This window comes from Cydia pomonella, chromosome 2 (assembly GCF_033807575.1).
Source record: "Cydia pomonella isolate Wapato2018A chromosome 2, ilCydPomo1, whole genome shotgun sequence".
In the NCBI taxonomy this organism is placed as follows: domain Eukaryota; kingdom Metazoa; phylum Arthropoda; class Insecta; order Lepidoptera; family Tortricidae; genus Cydia; species Cydia pomonella.
Window position 1 is genome coordinate 35,941,515 of NC_084704.1, and position 24,801 is coordinate 35,966,315.

At 35.9% G+C, this 24,801-nt stretch overlaps 1 protein-coding gene across 6 annotated transcripts in view; it reads right to left on the reverse strand.

Moving 5' to 3' along the window:
* LOC133515584 (CUGBP Elav-like family member 6) overlaps positions 1-24,801 on the reverse strand; it is a 614,398-nt gene that overhangs the window by 391,706 nt on the left and 197,891 nt on the right. The gene's annotated exons all lie outside the window — the stretch shown is intronic.

The following is a 24,801-nucleotide window of genomic DNA, read 5'->3' on the forward strand; positions in this document are numbered from 1 at the left end:
TGTCACTATATTATTATGATGTTACTATAAATGTTGTATTGACTTGTAAAAGAGCCCTTGAGGCCTACTTGCAGAATAAATTTTCGAATTTTGAACTGTTCATTATTAACTATTTTTCAGTCAGAGTATTATTTCCTAATTTTTGGCAACATTATCCGATGGATCATGCTAGCGCAACCACTTTGGAGCTCAGTTGAGTTTCATAAATCCACTGTGATGAACACTTAAGAAGTAACTTCGGAACATTTTTGCCGTTTTTTGAGATTAAGTCCGAATTATCGCGGGACAGTCCAAATATTACTTGTATTTATTTTCTTCTTTTCAACGATTCAGTTTACTTAGATGTAAACCACACGTATAAGAAAACGTATTTTTAAACCATTTTCTGCCAAGAATGCCTTACATAATTTTAGAAAAAAGCTGATACTCTTCAAACTGCTGGATCGATTTTTATGAAACATAGCTAAGAACTTGCATTTAAAAGAAAAAAACCGCATTAAAATTGGTTTATCCGTTTCGAGAGCTACAATGACACAGACAAACATTACATCACCCCTCTTTTTGCGTTGGGGGTTAAAACGTGTCAAATGAAGGGCAATACACAACACGATGATAAACAAGTTACATCAATTGAATTTCCCAAAAAAATCGACACGACATTATCTGTAAAAGCGATCGTTTCTTTTAGCTGAACAAATTGGATTGGTTTCGAATGTAAACATCAAACGTGCCCGAGGAATTTCTTTTACCGAAAAGAATTTAGTGTTAAAGTTGTAAGTTACAATATGTGAATGATGGAAGGTGAACTATTTAGTATGAGATGCGACACAGGGTTAGTTTACGGTTGGTTTGCGAAATAAACGAACGATTGAGCTAATTGTTTTGAGACTCAACGTTTACACAATATTTTATGTACTTTATATAAATCTGTCAGATTTATATAATCTCATTTCTTTATTAATTTTAACTTATTTTCCTTTTGTAAGAATTCGATATGTAATCTGAAAGAGCTACATATTTGTGTGACTTGATGTACATATATATATTTTTTAATCAAATTTCTATAAAGAAAAGTAGTTACTGTATGTAATTGCATGATTTCTATAGTAATCTAAATTGTTTTTTTTTTCTTATAAATAACAAAAAAAAATAACATTAAAATGCATGTTAATTATAATGTGTCCCGCCGAGTTTCTTGCCGGTCCATATTGGGATACCCTCTTCCAATTGAGGGGGGATTTAAATCTTCGCGGGTCAGAGGTGTAGGTTAGAGCCGGTGTAGCTTTATGTGACGTTCATAAGCATATTGTAATATGCCTATTTGAATAATAAACTATCTTTACAGTACATATGGGGCTACTTTATAGCACTAGTGCGAGAAGTAGCATATTACGTTACTGTGTCGAACATTTAAAGGGCCATATGTACTGTAAAACGTTGTACGATACATGTGCGAATAGGTAATTCGCAACTCGTGTCGATTTAAAACACTCCCTTCGGTCGTGTTTTAATTTATCGCCACTCGTTTCGAATTTCCTATTTTTCGCACTTGTATCGTAATGTACTATTATCTTTATCTAATAAGGGTCTGTTTCACAATGTCCAAGTAAAGTACTGAATAAGTTACTTCCCACTTATCTGACGAATAAAGTCATCTTTGGCGTTTCACAATCTTCAAATAAGATTAACTGGTAGATGAAGTGCTAAGTTTTGCATGAAATTTTATCTTTTTTTTTTTATACTACGTCGGTAGCAAACAACCATACGGCCCGCCTGATGGTAAGCAGTTTCCGTAGCCTATGTACGCCTGCAACTCCAGAGGAGTTACATGCGCGTTGCCGACCCTAAACCCCCCCTCCCCCTCGTTGAGCTCTGGCAACCTTACTCACCGGCAGGAACACAACACTATGAGTAGGGTCTAGTGTTATTTGGCTGCGGTTTTCTGTAAGGTGGAGGTACTTCCCCAGTTGGGCTCTGCTCTAGATCTGGAATGACATCCGCTGTGCTGTGCCCTACCACACAAAGCGAGATGACATTCACAATGCCCATACCTCTCTTATCTGGGTATACTTTACTTGGACATTATACACATGGTCCGAAATATCATAGTTATTTTGCTTTTAAAATCAATGTAATACAGTCAGCATCAATAGTAACGGATGAAACAACGCGCCAAAAGTATCTGACATTCCGGATAACTTTTCCAAATATAGACAAATTTCTAAAATTCACATTCAAAAGTATATCTTGTACAGTCTTACTTGTTCTATATAAAAGACATCACTTTTTGATAAGCTGGTACAGAATGGTAGATACTTATGAAGCGTTATTTGATCCGTTACTTCTGATGCTGACTGTACAAGTAACATAGTAAATGTGAAAACGTTTCACAGAGGGGTCATCAATCAAGTTGTTTGATAGTAGATATTCTACTTAAATTAAACTTTTGAATTGATTATATTTTATAACCAAAAAAATAGTTATTTTGGTACAAGACAATGGAATTCATTAAAATTTTGACAAATTATATTCATAAAACTTAGCAAACCTTTTTTAAATGTTGTCCCTTTCTAACAAACACTAAATGTCAAATTGACAGATAAGAACGATTATCAACGGCTTGTTAGACTTAACTGGCGTTTGTGAATAATACCATAGTCCTTAACCATGTAAGGTAGAAGTACTAGTGCTCGACGCTGCACTAGTACTCGACATGGGCACTTTATGTCAAAGTGACAAGGATTAAGTTCGAATATAGAAAAATCTTCGTTGTTCAAATTTAACCTATATTTCCATGAAATAAAGTGCTCATGTCGATGACTCGTGCAGCGTCGAGCACTAGTACTTCTACCTTACAAACAATTTAAAATTTACCCTATATCATGTATTGAGATGTAAGTACAAGTGTTTTGTATAAATAATGTTAAACGGATCCCTTTGTTTGACATAATTATTCAAAGTCATAATGTAATGATAGTCATATTATCATTAGTCATAACTCTGAAACCGTTAACTTTTCAGGAATTTCCTTAGGTTATCCTATAGATAGATTAGGTTAGGTTAAGTTTGTTTTATGGCAATCCTGAAAAGTTACGAGTTTCTGAGAAAAACCAAATTATGACTAATGAAAATGCGGGCAAATAATACATTATGGCTTAAAACTTTATGGGAAACAATAGAGACCCAATGTTAAATTGCATAATGAGTTATTATTAACAATAACGTATTTCCAAAGTAAAGTTAGTAGTTTTAGGTACTACCCACATAAAAATTAATTCAACCTACCTGCTTCTCTTCAACTCGTATATTTCTACAAAAGAAAACCCATGGCCCGTGCACATTGCGTTCTTGTAAATCTTCGCTCGTCAAGGTAAGGTCAGCAGAACGATAGCCATAAACGGACTGGCCCTAAAGGCCCGGAATAGCTACTTTCCTGGCCCGTGCAGTAATTGTAGTCGTTTGTTTAATAACTGCCGTTTTATTGAAGGGAATTCGAACGGCCATGTTTTTTTACGAAAATGAGTTTGTTTTTTGATAGGAGGGTCGTATTTTTTATTAGTTTCTTACGGTGGATGGTCTGCTTTTTTGTGAGTTATTTTTATGTGTTGCCATTTTCCGGACCCGCGGCCATGTGACGTTCATTTGATGTTTTCTTTATGGTGGAGGTCTAAATATTTTGTGAGGTCATTCTCCCGAAAAGTATGAGTTTGAACAAAATTACTAGTTTAATAAACAATACATTTTTTATTAGGTAATTATTTAGAATATAATAAAAATTGTTATTTGTAATAATATATAAATAAAATTACCTCTTAAAATGTTAACATATGAGTATCATCTTCAAAAATATATACTTAATTTTATACTACGTCGATGGCAAACAAGCATACGGCCCGCCTGATGGTAAGCAGTCTCCGTAGCCTATGTACGCCTGCAACCCAGAGGAGTTACATGCGCGTTGCATACCCTAACACTCCGCACCCTCGTTGAGCTCTGGCAACCTTACTCACCGGCAGGAACACAACATTATGAGTAGGGTCCAGTGGTATTTGGCTGCGGATTTCTGTAAGGTGGAGGTACTTTTTATATATCTAAAAATCTCTCATTCACTTCTATGGTTTATAAATATAGCTACAAACATTTTGCCGCATAAATGAGTGTAAGTTTCCCTTGTAAATGCAGCATATCACATACCTATTAATTCTAAAGATGAGTGCAAGAGACACTCTATTTTCCAAAAAATCACTTAATCTTACCAATACATCTTTTTAACAACACTGCTTCAGCGCATTATAAAATAAATGGGTCAAAAACAAAATATACCCACAATTTCGTATAGAAATTTAAAATATTCCCAACACCATTAATCTTCGGAACCGAGGCCGACGCGGACATAACTAACGGCCTGACATAAGTGCACTATCCGTCCCTCTCTTTGGCGAGGGAGAAGAGAGAGAAAACGTGTTTTCACGTCGAATTCGATTTAGAAGTAAAACATATTTTGCGGCTTAGTTCGAGCTTCTGGCGTTAAGTGTTTGTGTTGAGGCATTTAAATGTGACAGCGAGATATGTTCGCGTAAGGATATTGCTAATATAGGATCTTTTTTATTTTCTCTTTGCTTGCTTCTCATTTTTTTTTCTGTGGGTGCCCGAATAAATGTTTAAAACTTTGGTAGGTCATGCTACTAATTTCCCATTGTAATATGATCATATAATTCCCATCATATAATTATATGTTGGGACGTCAAACGTTTTTTATTATTTCATTAACGAGCGAATAGGCTTTTACAGTAACACAAATAACTACCGTCAACCGGGGTGAATAGGGTCAGCTGGGGTGAATAGGGACGAAACTAAAACGTGTCTTACCTGAGAATTTCTTAGAAAATAGCCACACAAACGCCAAACGTTTTTTTTTTTTTTTCATTAGCGAGCGAATAGGTTTTTACAGTAACACAAATTACTACCGTCAACCGGGGTGAATAGGGTCAGCTGTGGTAAATTGGGACAAAACTAAAATGTGTCTTACCTGAAAATTTCTTAGGAAATAGCCACACAAATTGTATCATACTAAATCTACTATGATATTCAATCGAATGATATAATAAGTATTTTTAAAGATATTGTCAGGTAAATCACATTTTAAATTTTATTTTTGTTTCTACTGACCTCAGCTGTTCTTATTCACGCGGATTGACGGAACATATTAACATTAAAGCTTGACCACTTTTGTAACATTATTTTATCTTTTTCAAATTTGTCAAACATAATACGGGTAGTTGAATGTGAACGAATCTTCACATTACTAGTCGTTATTACGGATTTGTTTTTTCACGATACGCATAAGATATCATCAAAAAGTCATCAATAGATCATACATACATACATACATATAATCACGCCTATTTCCCGAAGGGGTAGGCAGAGACCACGGATTTCCACTTGCTACTATCCTGACATACCTCTTTCGCTTCCTTCACTTTCATGATCAATAGATCAGTTTGAACATAAATTTGTAAATTCGCATTAGCCTTTGGTTAAGAGTGTAATGAGAATGACACATTCAAAATGCGTGTAAAAAAAGAATAATAATAGGAGGTATATCTACAAGAACAATTGTGTATAACTTTGAGTGCTAATTTACAGTTATTGAGTTGTATTGTTACTTACTCTCAAAAACATCAACTCGAAACTTTGCACCGCATATTTCCGTGAAATTCCTTTAAAAAAACCAACAACGCTTAAAAACTTGTACCGTGATTTTCATACGAATCGGGACACGGAAAGTTCGAGAAACTCCAACAATGTTGAAATGTCCTATGTCACATTAACATATGATACAGTTCAGCTCCTATTATACTCCTAAGGAGAAAGTTGGATAAAATTATGTAAATACGAGTCCATGATTAACTCTGGCGGATCTCATATCTGTATTAATATCCTTTTGTAAGGAAGACATTTTCATTTTAAGATTTAAATTTCTGTTATGAAGAATGACAGCGATTTTACTATAGCGCGTTATTAAATCGGATTATTTTGACTCGGAGGTTAAACGTGAGACGTAAAGGTACTGTGGGCCCGATTCGAACTTTCAGATACGTCAAATATTAGGTCTAGATACGATATGGATACTGACATATTCGATCCATATCCTAAACAGGGGGAGGAAACTAGTGCGTTCGGGATTTCTTGGTTCCGTTCGGCTCAGCATTGCTCCGAGCAATTATTAGAGTTGTCACAACTTGACATTCCTTTGCATCCACAAACACAGATAATTACATGAATTTTGATAACTCTAAACAGCCTAATAATACTCGTAGAATAGTTCCAAAGATTAGAAAGGGACAACATGATTCGGCCCTGAATCGCTGTCAAACTTCGGTTTTGTAGGAAGTCACGAATGTGGTGAAATATCAAAGCTTCCTTATTATTTACAGAACCCTAAAAACCAACACCACCGAGCTAACTAAGCCCGGTGTTCGGATCGTGCACAAACAGACAGTCATTGGGAATTCTTTCAGTCGAAGCAAACACTCGCGAAACAATCGCGCGCTTAAATGTTTGATAGAGCATTGATCAACAAACGGATCTAGTTGGTAGGTAATTGTAAATTGTTTCAGGTTTAGGGGAATGGTTTAAGCTTTGCCTTTGAAAAGGCTACTCTACTAATTGTATTAACTTTTTCAATAGTTTTTCTAGATTCATTGTTACATTGGATTGTAGTGTGTGTTACGCCTCACCCACACTCTAGGATAGCTTTAACATATATAAGTACATGTACGTGTTACTTAAGCCATTATACGTTTTACCTCGAACCTCGTTAATTGATTCAACGCCTAACATCACAGGATTACTCGTAGTTATAGATCTGATCTATCAGTGTCAAAAGTAACATGTCTTCTACCAAAAATATCACTTTGGCGCTGAGAGATCAGATTCATAATTAATCCAGATCTAATGCATGGTATTTAAAATCGGAATATGCCTGCAGGTCTGAGCGAAATGAACGCGCGAATGACAACTGATATGATTCCAATATCATTCTAATAGGTATCGGTTTGATGCCAGTGTCGTAACGCTACGTCGTAGCGGTTAACATGGATTTCCAAGTATGTAGCGGAAATGCTTCGTAAAGGCAAAACGACAACGTATCGTGATTAGCGCAGAATGAATTAAGGAAAAAAACCACGCACAATCAACGAACTGATATATGTTTTTTTTTTAATTATTATTATAGCACATTATTACACAAATTGACTAAGTCCCACAGTAAGCTCAATAAGGCTTGTGTTGAGGGTACTTAGACAACGATATATATAATATAATATATAAATATCTATAAATACTTAAATACATAGAAAACACCCATTACTCAGGAACAAATATCCATGCTCATCACACAAATACATGCCCTTACCAGGATTTGAACCCGGGACCATCAGCTTCGTAGGCAGGGTCACTACCCACTCGGCCAAACCGGTCGTCAAAATCTCTCATTTAATAAATTACAATTTACGTTGACCGACTGATAGTAAGTTCAGTTTTGTTAAAATAATTTAGTATATACACAAAACGCAAAGACTTAATGCGGCGTCGGTGCGAAACTTAATCAAATGTTGCAAAAAACCTACCACTCGTTTCGTTCATAGCAAAGCCGCGGTCGAAAAAATTTAAATAAAACAGCTCGTTTCCAATGAAACTGCGAATTCCTTTCGGTAACAAAGCGTCGAATCCATTTCACGGATAATCGAATTCTGGTACCGCGCCGTATTACATATTCTGCTGCGTTTAAAATTTCAGCGTATACGGTTAATACAGTGCACGTTTAAATGTAGCTGCGTAAGCAAAAATCGGTCAAACGTAAATGTTTTAAGCGCATATAAAGTTGGGTTGATGTAGCTTAAAAAATATACTTATTAGATGCAACGAATATATTAAATTGGAGAGTATGACATAATGTCTACTGCCGAGTGGTAGCGAATGCCTCGTGGTATTAGGACCGGCTTTTGTAATAGGGTTGTTTCCAATTTTTTGAAACGCTTGTATTACGTTCTATATTAACTAAAAGTTACCCTAAAATTCAACTTTTATACTAAAAACGGCTTTAAATATGTTAAATTAACAAAATATATTTTGACAGACGCTTTCGCGCCCAAAACGCTCTTTGAAAATTGTGTGACGTCACAGTTTACGGTTTGACACATAACTACATACACACGTAGAAGATACGAACTGTCAACTGATATTTGTCATTTGTTGTTTATCGCCTAACTGTCAACAGTGTCAATCCGAGAGTTGTGACGTCATCAGAATCTTCAAAGACGTTTCGAGTTTGGTCACGTGACGTGTGCCAAAAGATATTTTAAATTCAATATTTACAAAAATATGGTCATTACAGGTCCCCTAAAAGTAATTTAACATGTTCTTATAATCCAAAAGAATTTATTGGGAAACAATTCTGCCCTAAGATTTGTAGATGGAAACAACCCTATTGTAAGATTTTTTTTCTTTTGTATAATAAAGATCAAATAAATAATTGAATTAATGTCGAGTAATTCATGTCATCATCCTTAATCTTGCCATGCCTTATAGAATAACATGCATAATTATACTCAATTATAAATAAATAAATAAATATTATAGGACATTATTACACAAATTGACTAAGTCCCACAGTAAGCTCAATAAGGCTTGTGTTGAGGGTACTTAGACCACGATATATATAATATATAAATATTTATAATAATAATAAATAATAATAATTCAGCCTATATACGTCCCACTGCTGGGCACAGGCCTCCTCTCATGCGCGAGAGGGCTCGGGCTTTTTGTCCCCACGCTAGCCCAGTGCGGATTGGGGACTTCACATACACCTTTGAATTTCTTCGCTGATGCATGCAGGTTTCCTCACGATGTTTTCCTTCACCGAAAAGCTAGTGGTAAATATCAAATGATATTTCGTACATAAGTTCCGAAAAACTCATTGGTACGAGCCAGGATTTGAACCCGCGACCTCCGGATTGAAAGTCGAACGTCATATCCACTCGGCCACCACCGCTTAAAAAAATAAATAATAATATTTTATTTTTATAATATTTATAAATACTTAAATAGATAGAAAACACCCATGACTCAGGAACAAATATCCATGCTCATCACACGAATAAATGCCCTTACCAGGATTTGAACCCGGGACCATCAGCTTCGTAGGCAGGGTCACTACCCACTAGGCCAAACCGGTCGTCAACTCAATTGTAATATTATACTCTGTAGTGTTTTTATGGCTAACATATCTGGCCATGTCTATTTATTTGCTTTTTTGTAGCCATTAAAGTTCTGGTTTCCTAGGATAGCGGTGCCGACATATAGTAAAAACCGGCGAAGGGCTAATCGGACTCGCGCACGAAGGATTCCGTACCATTATCTATAAAAACGACAAAAAAATCACGTTTGTTGTATAGGAGCCCCCTTAAATATTTATTTTATTCTGATTTTGTTATTAAAGCGGCAACAGAAATACATCATCTGTGAAGATTTCAACTGTCTAATTATCACGGTTCATGAGATACAGCCTGGTGACAGACGGACAGACAGACAGATATGGATGGACAGCGGAGTCTTAGTAATAGGGTCCCATTTTACCCTTTGGGTACGGAACCCTAAAAATCAAAAAGCAGCTCTTTTCACAGTTCATCAGTAACGAACGCGAGACGTTGCATTGTACCACGATTGTTAATAAAGAGTACTAATATACTTTTTTTTGTGGCTCCATCAAATATTTCGTTTTCCAAAAAGGTTCCGTCACCAAAAAAGTTTGAGAACCGCTGGCGTACTATTTCATGCTAAAAAACGTCATCTAAATGACTGCCAATTAGCTACAAAATATGCAAATTAGGACAAAACCACATGCATCGCTAATTCAAACCTATTTGAAAATTATAATCACGTAAAAGGCTGACATGTCACATGATGTGCTAAACAACGAATAAAGTAGACAGATTAAAACACATCTAATTTCCCAAATTCATAAATTACATTGTAATAATGTGAACGTTGTGCATTAGTTAACCGGGAGTGTTGTCGCACGTGACTGCGATAATATTGTCCGATGCAAATCGAATGTTGACCGAAGAGCGACCAAACAACGCGTGCTGGCAAATGCTGCCGGTCGAATTATACAAATGATGAAAATGCGTTTAGCGCTGTGTTCATTGTTACTTACATATATAAAGCCTGACCAGTAATCTTATACCTTTAAACGAGCAATTCTTGTATATATATATAAATATATTTCTGTGATCTCGAAAACGGCTCTAACGATTTCGCTGAAATTTGGTATATGGGGGTTTTTGGGGGTATACAATCGATCTAGATTAGTCTTATGTTTGGGAAAACGCGTGTTTTCGAGTTTTCATGCGTTTTTCTTTCGACGCAGAATATGGTCGCTAATTTCGTGTTGCCGGCCACTGTCCGTCTGGCCCAGCGGGTTAAGACGCGGACTGCTAGAAACGAGTGTTACGGGTTCTAATCTCGCCCGGTGACTAACATTTGTTTTTTTTTTATATATGTGCAAGTTTATATATATATTTTTTTAATTTTTATTTTTTTAGACAAGTTTAATTTAGTAAAAATATGTAGTTAAGATTATCACCTATACACCACCATATTACAATAAATAGTTATAACCGAGCAACGCTCGGTCGCCCAGGTACTATATGATAACGCGCCCTATTGCGGAATTTCATTAGAACTCAATTTTTCATACTAATCTTAACTGTCACCCTCTACATGAGAATAACAGCGCCCTCTTGACAATGACCATATATTTCTGGTCGGGTTTTATCATTGTGTCGTTTACGAGTATTTTCACCCAATCTCAAAGACGCACAACTTGACAAGCTTAGTACTCGTAGATACGTAACATTTATATTAATGTACAGTCAGCTGCAGAGATAACTGACCACCTACTAAGCATTTATTTGCAGGGGGTCAGCTGTCTGTGCAACTGACTGTGCCTATTCACTCTTGCGGTAATTAAATCTTTTTTTTGCTCATTCCCACTTTAGGTGAGGTTGGCTCTCCTAATTTGTCTGCGCCATGACATTCTGTCTAGGTTTCAGTTTAGGTTTAGGTAGGTCTTAGGTTTTGCCGTAATTTTTTATACTACGTCGGTGGCAAACAAGCATACGGCCCGCCTGATGGTAAGCAGTCTCCGTAGCCTATGTACGCCTGCAACTCCAGAGGAGCTACATGCGCGTTGCCGACCCTAAACCCCCCCTCGATGAGCTCTGGCAACCTTACTCACCGGCAGGAACACAACACTATGAGTAGGGTCTAGTGTTATTTGGCTGCTGTTTTCAGTAAGGTGGAGGTACTTCCCCAGTTGGGCTCTGCTCTAGATCTGGAATGACATCCACTGGCTGTGCCCTACCACACAAAGCGAGATGACATTCGCAATGCACATACCTCTCTTTTGGACGTAGTTTAAGGACGTACCCGGGTCCAATTGAATAAACTATAAATTATTTATTCTTCTGGCTTGCTCTATTGGGATTGTCTCCTTACTTTTGTAACCGACTATGAATGACCACATCTCTGTGTCTCACATTAATTCAAAACATTATCTTTATGATACTGCAGATTTAAACTAGCCTATATAACGTAACTTTCAGAACTTAAATCAGCCTAGTGACTTTAATTGATGAGCGACCTATTCTGTTTCTCTCTTGGTCATAAAATAACAGAACTAAACATTAATACTGAACATTAATTATAAAATTTTGACGACTGGTCTGGCCTAGTGGGTAGTGACCCTGCCTATAAAGCTGATGGTCCCGGGTTCAAATCCTGGTAAGAGCATATATTTGTGTGATGAACACGGATATTTGTTTCTGAGTCATGGGTGTTTTCTATGTATTTAAGTATTTATAATTATATATTATATATATCGTTGTCTAGGTACCTACAACACAAGCCTTATTGAGCTTACTGTGGGACTCAGTCGATTTGTGTAATAATTTCCTATAATATTTATTTATTTATTTAACTAATCAGAGACAAATAACAATTAATCTACCAGACAGATACATAAACATAGTTATGTACTAACATAAATAACTATCAAGTAAATGAGCGAGTCAATTCCAGGCAGCGACCAGTTAATCATGCCTCTTAATGCATTCGCAATGCGCGCACAAAACTGTAATATATTGTGGCCATACTATGTGTAAATTTTTCATTGCTTCACTTACACCGTGGATCGCTAAATGTATTGACAAAAAAATCATTTTTGATACAAGTTTTTATCACAGTACTATTTTCAACTCACAACTAAAACTCATCAAGACAATTTTAATAAACCCAAAAACAATTCGATTGTGTTGTTTTATCACTAGAGGTCCTATGGCCACCTATATCCATCATCAGGCTGCGTAGACAAGATGCCAATCGTTCACGCTCCGTAGCGTAGCGTAGTTATCTCTCTCTATCATTCTTCCATATTAGTGCGACACAGACAGTTGCGTTTCGTTTGCTAGGGAGCGTTAACAATTGGCATCTTGTCTACGCAGCCAGATCAGCTCGATGGTACCCTAATATTGCATTGTCACTCAATTTATACACGTATATGCATGTGAAGTTTCGGTTCAATCGAATAATGAGAAGTAGGTCTAATTTAGCTTGCCAAATTTGACCCGAACATACATACATACAAACATTGCTAGTTAAATAAAAGCTTGATAAAAACAGATAATAAACAAACACATAAGTATACTAAGTAAATGAGCGAGTCAATTCCAACCAGCGAACAGTTAATCATGCCTCTTAATGCATTCGCAATACGCAGCTGTAATATATTGTGGCCATCGCAAGCGAATTTAATATCTGTCACGGACAGCTGCACGCGCGTTACTGTCGAGGGCTTTGGCCCCGTTTGTCTGATAGTAATAATCGTGCTATAGTTATGTAAGTGCAACGGATACTACAATCACTGGGCCTGAGACCGTTCGAATTCAGCATGTTGCTGCATTGCTGCCACAAATGTCAAAAATCTGGATATTACTCAGCAGTAATATCGCACTGAAATGCTACTTGACATTTTCCTGTAGTATGGTAGACAGAGGCGAATCGGATCACAGGGGCGATTGGGATTAAGATGAAAAGTCCGCTGATATTAGAAATATTGCATTAATATGAACGCATCAAAATAGCACCGAACATCTCTTCTCTTAGCTTGCGACGCTAGTCATAATATATGGAATATTTTACATATCAACGTTTTTTTTTTTTTCGTAAATTATAATATATATATTTATTTGTGAACATAGATTTTCATAGATCATACAATTGTATAAAGATAGTATCACTATGTTTAGTCATAAAGCATACAAATATTGTCACGCCAAAAATGCTTTTAGTAAGAATAATATTTTTTTATTGAATTGTTATGTCAGTAGGCCGAGCGTAATGAAATTCGGTTTGCAGGTTTCGGTTAGTGGAATTTGACAAACCGAACGAAGACATTTTTTTCTGTATCAATCAGTCTGTGGATATGCCCCTGAATAATAAGCCGTATCTCAAAGTTGAGGTAACATAGGCTTGGTAGGCAGTTCTGGTTGGCGGTCGGTTTTAGTCTGATCCGATTCACCGTTATTCGATTCGCCTCTGTCTACCCCCTAGGTAGTAGGGCAGGTTGCTCAAAATGCAACTGGAAGAGATCCCTTACAGGGATAATTTCGCCTTTGTGCGAATACATTTTATATGCTGCAATGTTAGTTTGTACAAAAAATTATTATACTATTTATTACCTCTACATATTTGCGGGGCTTGGGTTTGAATGTTCCTATAGTCTGTATCTTTAGGTATTTAAAAAAAGGAAAACAAAATCTACCCTCAAATGGCTCCTTAAGGTAGCTGAGGGTAGATGAAAACATTACATGATCAAATAATGTAGGCTTAAAGTCAGGTCGTTCAGTGACAGATCCAGGCGGTTTTGTATTTGGTTGGTTGGTATTTAATATTAAAACTACCCGAAAATTTACAAATTGTTTGTTTACCTTTTTTAAATACTTAAAGATACAGACTATAGCGCACGTCGCCTTTATAAGGGGTAAATAGAGAGCCTTTAATAGTATAGAGGCTTCAGAGGGCTGGAGAATATTTCCCTCGGATCAGCATTGCTAACCAGCCCATGCGGTCAGCTTTCTGGTCACTGTACCAAGCGATCACTTACTAAGAGCAATTTTACTTATACGTTTTTAATTTAAGTGTTGTATTTAATTGGGCATTATAAAAATAAACTAACTTATCTATTAAATAAAACTAAATTAAAACTAAAAACTAATACTAAATAAAATTAAAATATGTCTAAAAAATTTGGCCCCTTTGGCATGGTGCCGAGGATGCTGGCAGCATTTCCCCGCTGTATAGCGATGCTAATACGTTGTGCGAGAAAGCTGCCAGCTCTTCGGTCACCTGTGAAGTCGACCAGCCTTTTAGATAGTTCTTTAAAAAGTTGTAGAGCATTAGGACCCCACGGGCCAAGCGTCTCGACCCCAAATGGCATAAAAATGTATTCGGGGCCGAGACCCCTGTACTTTTGTATTTTAAGCTTTTCGGCCCCTTTAGCCGCGGCACCCGCACTGTTACTGGTTCCGGTGAGGTGGGACGGGGCTAGTGTGTCTACACAGGTTGCGTCCCACACCAGCACCCTTCCCAAAAAAGTGTTGTATTATATTTCCAGAACCTTGTGTTTCGTTGCACCAAAACTTTCATTTCCCGTATTACCTAATTCACGTATCCAATACCCCCTCCATACCGAGCATGTCCCGCCGTTATGAGACATCTCATTTCACATGTCCCCGCTATTGTGACGCGTCTGTTTACTCCACATATCCACATACTTGTTCACAAGTATTCTCAAGTATTTACTGAGAAAAATGCTAAGTAATTTACAAGTAGATATTTGAGTGGAAAACAATTTAGGAATGTTTGTTTGTTATGTCGCGTTCTTGGTGAAAGTTGGTTTACACGCGCGCCAATATCAAGTTCAATTAATTTAAAAAAAGTCCCTAAATACTTTTGTAACAATTGCAACAAATATAATCTTTTCTGGTCCCAAAAGTAAACGGGAATGTAGTACAGTCAGCATCAAAAGTAACGGATCAAATAACGCTACATAAGTATCTACCATTCTGTAACAGCTTAATAAAAAGTGATGTCTTATATATAGAACAACAAAGACTGTACTTTTGAACGTGAATTTTAGAAATTTATGTATATTTGGAAAAGTTATCTGGGATGTCAGATACTTTTGACGCGTTGTTTCAGCTACTATTGATGCTGACTGTACATAGGAACTTATCATTTTACATTGAAACCCAAATCGCCTGCAATCAGACTGGAAAAATTGTAGATATTTTTGTTTTACCAATATTTTTTTTTATACTACGTCGGTCGTAAACAAGCGTACGGCCCGCCTGATGGTAAGCAGTCTCCATAGCCTATGTACGCCTGAAACTCCAGAGGAGTTAATATGCATCTTCCACATTACACACTCATATATTGCTTCGAACGTAATGCACAAGTAGGAAATGATATCTAAATAAATTTAATTCGAGTATGTGAACTTCGAATGGCGTCTTAAACTGCATCTGTAACGCTCTCTGTTAACGTTATTGCATAACTTTGACAGCCTAGTTAAAGTTGGGCATATGGCTAGGAATCATGACAAGGTATTTACATATATGGAAATTATATTCTGGTACTTACAGTAAAACCTCAATAGTAGGAATCTCATCGTGTTAACGAGTTTTCGTCTCATAGGGTACATATAGAGGTTTTTTATAGATTTTTGTTTGGTTTAAAGAGATTTCGAGTTACACGGGTATAACGAACTAAAATTCATATTATTTTTCTCAAGTTACAGAGTTGTGTAAGTAAATAACTTCGAGACATAGATTTATAACTAGCCTAGATGCCTAGTCTGTACATCCCTAGTGAAGCCATGTCGAGGGCGACATTATGTCGCCCTCGTGTCATCGTATCCGAACGGCCCTCGCAGTACTCAAGGTCGAGTTGGTTTGTGTACACCTACCGGTTATAAATTAAAAAATACAAGAAAGATGGTTGTTTGTGCGGTGAATTGGTGTCACAACACATCAGTGAATAAAAACAAACCGCCTGATATAACATTTCACGCGTAAGTATCCAGTTTAATGTGATATTTTTACGTAATTGTAAATACAAAAATCCAAATTTTGGTCAGCCGCCATTACTTATAAATGTTGCCAGGTGATATGAATCTATTTTCCTCCAAATGAGGCATGACGATTACATTGATACAATTAATATGCTTACTTTAAGTTCCTTGTATGACTATAGAAAATATTCTTTTTTATTTTTTCATTTTTTTATTTCAAATTATGTTTTGTCTTTTATAAAATTACAGTTTAAATTCATATTTTTATTTTGTGTGATATTCGTTTTAGATTTCCGACTGATCCGCTTCTGTCTGCGAGATGGACGGAAAAAATTAGATTAAATAGTTACGATGCAATATGGAAACCGACTAAACATAGTCGAATATGCTCTCGCCATTTTGATGAGCAAGTAAAGTAAATTTTATTTGTGGAACACAGGTGTTACAGTTAAGGTCTGTAAAAACGAAACGCAACTGTCACTGTCGCACTTATATGGAAGACTGATAGAGAGACTCAAAGCGTTTCGTTGTTCGAAGCAATAGCGATTGCCACCTTGGCTAGGCCTGCAGGTACAATTACTAGTACTGACGATAAATAGTTATTTGTTTTACAAGTGGAAAAGTTGTTGTTTAACCGCTCGTGCTAATATTGCTACTCGAGCTAAATAAAGATCCAAAATGTCGAAAAACGGAATCTTGAGCGTTGCGAGGGTTTCAAGTTACGAGAGTTAAACAAATTTTGCCCCAAGTGAAACACAAAACGTTTCACCACACCAACCCGAAGAAAATATTAGTCAAATAAAATCAAACCAAATCAAATCCAAATGATCGTCATTAAATATTTATCATTTAAAATCATTATTCCAAAGTCAATTCTACCAGCTATTATCTGTGCACATTTGTAAAATAAAAAAAAAACGTTTTTTTATTTAAACATTATTTCACAAAGTACAGAAATGCAAAGTCCTTAAAAGAAACCTTGAAAGCTTTTGCTACAAATTTAATATCTACATACACACTCCCAAATGATTGATAGCCAAGTATAAGGATGTGGTTAAAATCCATCTACTTTAAGGGGAATAAATGAACTCTGGCAACCCATTTTTGTATATATGTGTGTGTCGCTGAGCGTAAGACACGAGCGTCGCACGCACACATCGATCGAGTTTCGGCTTCACTTTTGGCAGATTAGCCTCATGAGGACTAACTGTCTATGTGTGATAGGTCAGTGCTTCGAGATATAGAGGTGATAAAAAAACGGTCATATCTATTTTTTCGAGTTATAGAGGTTAAATTACATTTTGCGAGTTACGTAGGTAATAATTGTGCCAGTAATTAATATGTATGTTTTGAAAATGTGATGTCTACCCCAAACTTTAACATTGTCGTCGGGTAGTTACACAAATCTCTGTTTTGACATTTTTCTGGGACATCAGTTATGCATGGCCAGTTTAACCTGTGTCGAAACATCGGAAAATGAAGGAAATAAAATAAATTCACTATGGACCCGTTATACATGTAATTTAAAACGCGAAAATGTTATATTTTAATTAATACAAATAAATAAATAAATATTATAGGACATTATTACACAAATTGACTAAGTCCCACAGTAAGCTCAATAAGGCTGTTGAGGGGACTTAGACAACGATATATATAATATATAAATATTTAGAAATACTTAAATACATAGAAAACACCCATGACTCAGGAACAAATATCCATGCTCATCACACAAATAAATGCCCTTACCAGTATTTGAACCATCGGCTTCATAGGCAGGGTCACTACTCACTAGGCCAGACCGATCGAAAAGAAAAGAATAAAAGAAATATAAATTTAAAAGGTTCTATTGTAAAATTATAGATATTATATCCAGAAAACATAAAACTTTTTTAATTCAATGATTGAATCAAGTACCATTTTATATTTAACAGCCTCCTAGTCTAGTTGGAAGTGGCCCTGCCTACAAAACAGGAGGTCCCGGGTTCGAATCCGGGTAAGGACATTTATTTGTATGAAATCACAAATATTTGTTCTTGAGTTATGGATGTTTGCTATATTTATACGTACGTATTTATATCCTTATATTATTATTTTCATCTTGTACCCACAATACAAGCCTTATTGAGTTTACTGTGAGGCGTAAGGTAAACAAACTATTTAAACTTTATATCCGTCCAGATTCCTATTCCTACAAAATTCACAGCATAAAAAAATCATCTATGAAACTGTATTTATCTATAAGGTGACTAACACACTGCCACTGCAATCTGCCGCGCAGCGCTGAACGAAATGTTCGTTCGTAGGTAAAATAGGTATTAAATGCCTTAATCATAGGGTATAAAATTAAAACTAAACTAGCCATAAAATAAAATCATCTTACATAAAACCAAAAGAACGAACCCTCTCAAGAATAGCTATCGCAATTGAAACTAATCACAAAATTGAATCCGCAAATAAAACCTATGAAAGTATCAAAGAAACAGTACATTCCAGAATGTGCTTCGAATCGAAGGCAGTGTTCGAAACAGGGCAATATGACCGCGGTTCAATCCACTTATCATCTGTGATAGTATTTGCTCTGGCACTGGCTTGAGCGAAGATGGAAAATTCTGGATGTGTCGGAGTTGAATCAAAAATTATTTTATTGAAAATTTTACGGATTTAATAAACGGATTTTAGATTTTTCATTGCCTTGTAAAAGCAATCAAAAAAGTCATTTAAAAAAAGTGTATAAATTTATAATTGTTGAAAAATATAATAAGTTATAATATAATGATGTGTGTAGTATATCTAAGTGGATAACGATATATATTATGTAATATACAAATATTCAAATACATAGAAACATCCATGACTCAGGAACCAATATCCGTGCTCATCACAATAATAAATGCCCTTACCAGGATTTGAACCCGGGACCATCAGCTGCATAGGCAAGGTCATTACCGACTAGGCCACACAGGTTCATTTAAGATTTAAAAACTTGTTACAGTTTTGATCCTATTTTGATTCAACCTTTGAAGACCACTCAGCTTGATTGGTGGATGTGAAACGTAGTGCGTGAGAAGCACGCCAATCGCCAAGACGATAACGTAACAAATTGTTATATTACAATTGAATTCAATACCCCTAGTATAAGTATATTCGATCGCGAAACGTGACGTACGCGTTTGCGTTAAGTCTCATTTAGTATGGGATTTAGAAACAGCGCGCCAAGCGGGACGTTTTGGAAACTCAAAATCCCATACAAAATGTGGCTAACGCAAACGCGTACGTAGGGGTACAAGATAGCATCTGTTTTCAGAACACTTCCAATCTATTATATCCATGTACCCTTGAAATTTCGAGATGCCTTAAATTCTGATGGCCACTTGAACTCACTTCCATTGGAGTATATCACCTGCACTCAGCCCGATGAGTGCATTGCTCAGTTGCACTCTTGGTTGTGAGGGTGGCAACTTTGTTTTTGAATTGGTGACGGTTTTAACAACGGCTTAAATAGCTTGAGTTAAGTATGTAAAATGCCAACTTAAATTTTTAAATTTTAAATATTATAGGACATTATTACACAAATTGACTAAGTCCCACAGTAAGCTCAATAAGGCTTGTGTTGAGGGTACTTAGACAACGATATATATTATATAATATATAAATATTTGTAAATAAATAAATAGATAGAAAACACCCATGACTCAGGAACAAATATCCATGCTCATCACACGAATAATCATAATCATAATCATAATCATAATCATAATAATTTATTGATAATATAAAATTACATGTCAGGGTTACAGTATGTAACTACAATATTATACAATGTTAAACTATAGGTTTAACTTTAACTTAATTAATTACATTTTATATAGCTGCTTGTGGTCGTAGAACGTCTGCTCGAGAAGCCATTTTTTAAGTTTCGATTTAAATGCCTTTACCGGGATTTGAACCCGGGACCATCAGCTTCGTAGGCAGGGTCACTACCCACTAGGCCAAACCGGTCGTCATAGTCATAGTCATAAATTATCTGGTTATATACCCTAGTGCTTACTCAACAACAGTAAATAACAGATTGCTTAGTAAAATGATATTTATTTATATTTTATTGCACATAAAATATTAAATACAAATGATGGACTTAATGGTGTCTAATAATATATAAAAACTCTTCCACTGAGCAACGAAAATGTATGGTAATTTTGTAAGTCAACGGAAAAAATAGGTACACTTATTTTTGGCTCAAATTGGGATTTCGCATAGAGCAAATAATAATAATAAATTAACAATAAATAAAACCGACTTCAAATATTACCAAAAGCGCCATACATGTACCTATAACATTTGAAGAGTTCCCTCGATTTCTCCAAGATCCCGTCATCAGACCCCGACTTGGTGCCAACGGGACCATCTCGGGGTTATACCCGTTCGATTAAAAAAAAATGTTGAAAATCGGTTCACGATTCTCGGAGATATCGAGTAACATACATACAAAAACAAAAAAAAATTCAGTCGAATTGAGAACCTCCTCCTTTTTTTAAGTCGGTTAAAAAAATCGAAAACAAGATAAAAAACAACCCAACTATGGCATTTTTTGTGGAACAAAATATCGCTATGAATGACACTTTATTACCAACGCTTAGTTCCAACACCCTCAAGGCGAATCTAATATTAACAAGCTTTTACAATTTCTTCGAGACCGTAATTAAATATATTTACAAAAAGTTACAGAAAACCGTTATTTTACTTTCTAAGTAAAACTAAACTTTCCTAAACATATTGTACTTACTTTTCTGCCTATTCAAATTGAAATATCTTTTTCACCTCAGCAGCTCGAACAAGCCTACTTTCGTCACTCCGGGGAGTGAGACAAGCTTTCGTCATAATGATGGTGCCTTTCATTCATGAATGTATATAAATGTGGTTAACTTTACTTGATGTTGAATATTTCATCCTTTAATATGTTCTCACTACTGAGGTGAAAAGTTGGATGTGCCGTTCGATTAAAAAAAAATGTTGAAAATCGGTTCACGATTCTCGGAGATATCGAGTAACATACATACAAAAACAAAAAAAAATTCAGTCGAATTGAGAACCTCCTCCTTTTTTTAAGTCGGTTAAAAAAATCGAAAACAAGATAAAAAACAACCCAACTATGGCATTTTTTGTGGAACAAAATATCGCTATGAATGACACTTTATTACCAACGCTTAGTTCCAACACCCTCAAGGCGAATCTAATATTAACAAGCTTTTACAATTTCTTCGAGACCGTAATTAAATATATTTACAAAAAGTTACAGAAAACCGTTATTTTACTTTCTAAGTAAAACTAAACTTTCCTAAACATATTGTACTTACTTTTCTGCCTATTCAAATTGAAATATCTTTTTCACCTCAGCAGCTCGAACAAGCCTACTTTCGTCACTCCGGGGAGTGAGACAAGCTTTCGTCATAATGATGGTGCCTTTCATTCATGAATGTATATAAATGTGGTTAACTTTACTTGATGTTGAATATTTCATCCTTTAATATGTTCTCACTACTGAGGTGAAAAGTTGGATGTGTCACACGAGTTAAAGTTATTTTACATCTCGTGTTTTTGAGGCCCTCGCTGCGCTTAAGATTCTAATTTAGAATCTTTCGCTTTCTCGGAACTCAAAATCAATACTCGCAAGAAAACCTAACTTTTCTCTCTTGTTGCACAAATAACTATATTTTCGAACTTGACGTCCATTGAGTCAGGTAGTACAATAACTTATATATCTGCATTTATTATAATACAAAAACAACAATTATTTCCAAGATTATTATAGGTATAATTACGGCCCAGTTGGAATTTTAAGATACGTCAAATTAATGTTAGGTCTAGATTTCCTATATACTTAATTTACTCTTTGGTCTAGATACGACCTTAGATCGAATATGTCAGCGTCAAAAGTGGGGTTTTTGTTTGAAGACCGGCACCATTTATACTGACACATCTTATATCGTATCTATTCCTAATATTTGACGTATCTTAAAATTCGAATTCGGCCGCTAGCCACTATACCAGAAATTTATGCCTGAATAAAAACATTTTACGATAGCAAACTAATTATAATTACATACATACATATAATCACGCCTATTTCCCGAAGGGGTATGGCAGAGACCACGGATTTCCACTTGCTACGATCCTGACATACCTCTTTAGCTTCCTTCACTTTCATGACATTCCTCATCAATTTAGGGTGCTCTTGACCTGGCCTTTCTCCAGGATTTCCCCCATTTGATCAGAGAAAGTCCGCCGAGGTCTACCCCTTCCAGCTCCCTCTTCTACTTTTCCCTTATACACTCTCTTTGTTACCCTTCTTTCACTCATTCTTTCCACGTGTCCAAACCTCAACATACCTTTCTCAATTTTTGTCACTGCATCTTCGTTCAGTCCACACTTTTCCCTTATCAAACTAATCTTAATTATAATTACAAAAACGAAAAGGCAAGTAAGCGCAAGCTTACAAAAACCCTTCACCCCATTCGTGGCCGCGCCTTCCCAAAAACAATAATTTAATTAGAAAAGACATTCTCGCATTAGTTCAGATCTCGCGTAATAGTGTCGTGCATTAGGGCGCAGGGGGACTGTAAAGGGGTAATCACCCTCACCGGGGGGTGAATTACCTGAGGGGCAGCGCAAGTCAGGAGTTATGAGACGCGTGGTATAAAATTTAAATTAGGTAAATAGGTAGTTAGATTATTTACTTTGGGCTAAGTTATTTCAGGTTTAAAAAAGTTAGTTTAAGTTATATGCAAGATAAGTTAGATTAGTTTTTACATTGCTTACCACTAAGTTTACTTTAATGCCGTGTTACTTATTTAATCATCCGGACCCGGGTACGTCCTTAATGGACCCGTGTACGTGCTTAAACTACGTCCAAAAGAGTGGTATGGGCATTGTGAATGTCATCTCGCTTTGTGTGGTAGGGCACAGCACAGCGGATGTTATTCTAGATCTAGAGCAGAGCCCAACTGGGGAAGTACCTAACAGAAAACCGCAGCCAAATAACACTAGACCCTACTCATAGTGTTGTGTTCCTGCCGGTAAGGTTGCCAGAGCTCAACGACGGGGAGAGGGGTTTAGGGTCGGCAACGCGCATGTAACTCATCTGGAGTTGCAGGCGTATATAGGCTACGGAAACTGCTTACCATCAGGCGGGCCGTATGCTTGTTTGCCACCGACGTAGTATAATAAAAAACAATATAAGTTAAATAACTTAAAAAAAAAAACAGTCTGATTATGTTTCATTTTTAATTGCGTGGGTTATTTATAATTATTTTTTATGATATTACTACAATAGGTAAGTGGGTCCATATTGGGTTGCATAAATGTTTAAGTCATATCTTTGATACGCATAACAACTTGTGTCATAATCATCATTGCGCATACAAATGAAAAGTCATATTATATTGTGTCATACATTTTTAGCCATAATATTTGATAACACACATAGTTGTTGTCATATATTTTTGTGCATATCTAACTTAACCAAAAATTGTATGCGAATTAAATTTATGACTATAAAAATTATGGCATAACTCATTTATGACAAAAACCCAGTTATGCTCAGGAATAATTCTGACTAAAGATTTTTATGACTCACAATTTTATGCATAAAGTGTTATGACAATTAAAAATATGACAAAAGTTGTTATACGACCAGAGGGAGTCCCTAGGTAAGTAAATTAATTTGAAACTTGAATATCGTTAATAAATCGATACCGACGATAAAACAAATTGTTCTAACAAAATAGTATATCTATTTGTCCCTAATCTGCGGTTTTTAAACGCATCATCTATGGTTTAATGATAGATAAACTAAATATTATATTTATTAGATCTTAAAATGTTATTGCTGTCTAGAGCGACATGGGTAATGTTATAATTCTAGTTCATGAATAGTAATTAAAACACAAATAAAATAAAAAATACAATCATTAAAAAAATTGATAGATAAAAATAGATAAACTAACATAAATTAGGTAGATACCTTGAAAAATCGCGCGAGATCTATTTTAGCAAGGCGCGCTGCTGTGAGCATCGCCTTCGGATTGTAACTTGCGTCTCGTCTTCAGGAGTGACATTTTGCGACTAATATTTGATTTTTACTATCCCGGGTACTTATGTTGCCAGTAACTCTTACTCGGTGTGAGGTTAGTTAGGTTATAGCTTGTTTATGCGGCAAATTGTAGGTAGATTTGCGTAAACCTACTTGAACTAAACTGCACAGATATGGGGAATATTTTATAAGAAATGTTTTGCTGTAATGCATTCCTATTTCTTTAATCTTCTTGGATTTTCTGTAATGATATAGGAGGCAAACAAGGAGGCAACCGCCTGATAGTCAGCAATTTCCGTCACCCATGGACACCTGCAACACATTACAAGGATGAAAGTGCGCTCTTTTCTTGATAGTTTTAAGGTGGTATTGGTCCGAAAATATCGCGGGAAATAGTTGATTCCTTAGTTTAGCACGATGCAAGAAATACCTAAGTATTTTACCTATAAAACAGTACTAATACTGGTAGCCAACGCCAACGGTTAATACTGTTGAATCTTAAGGCCTT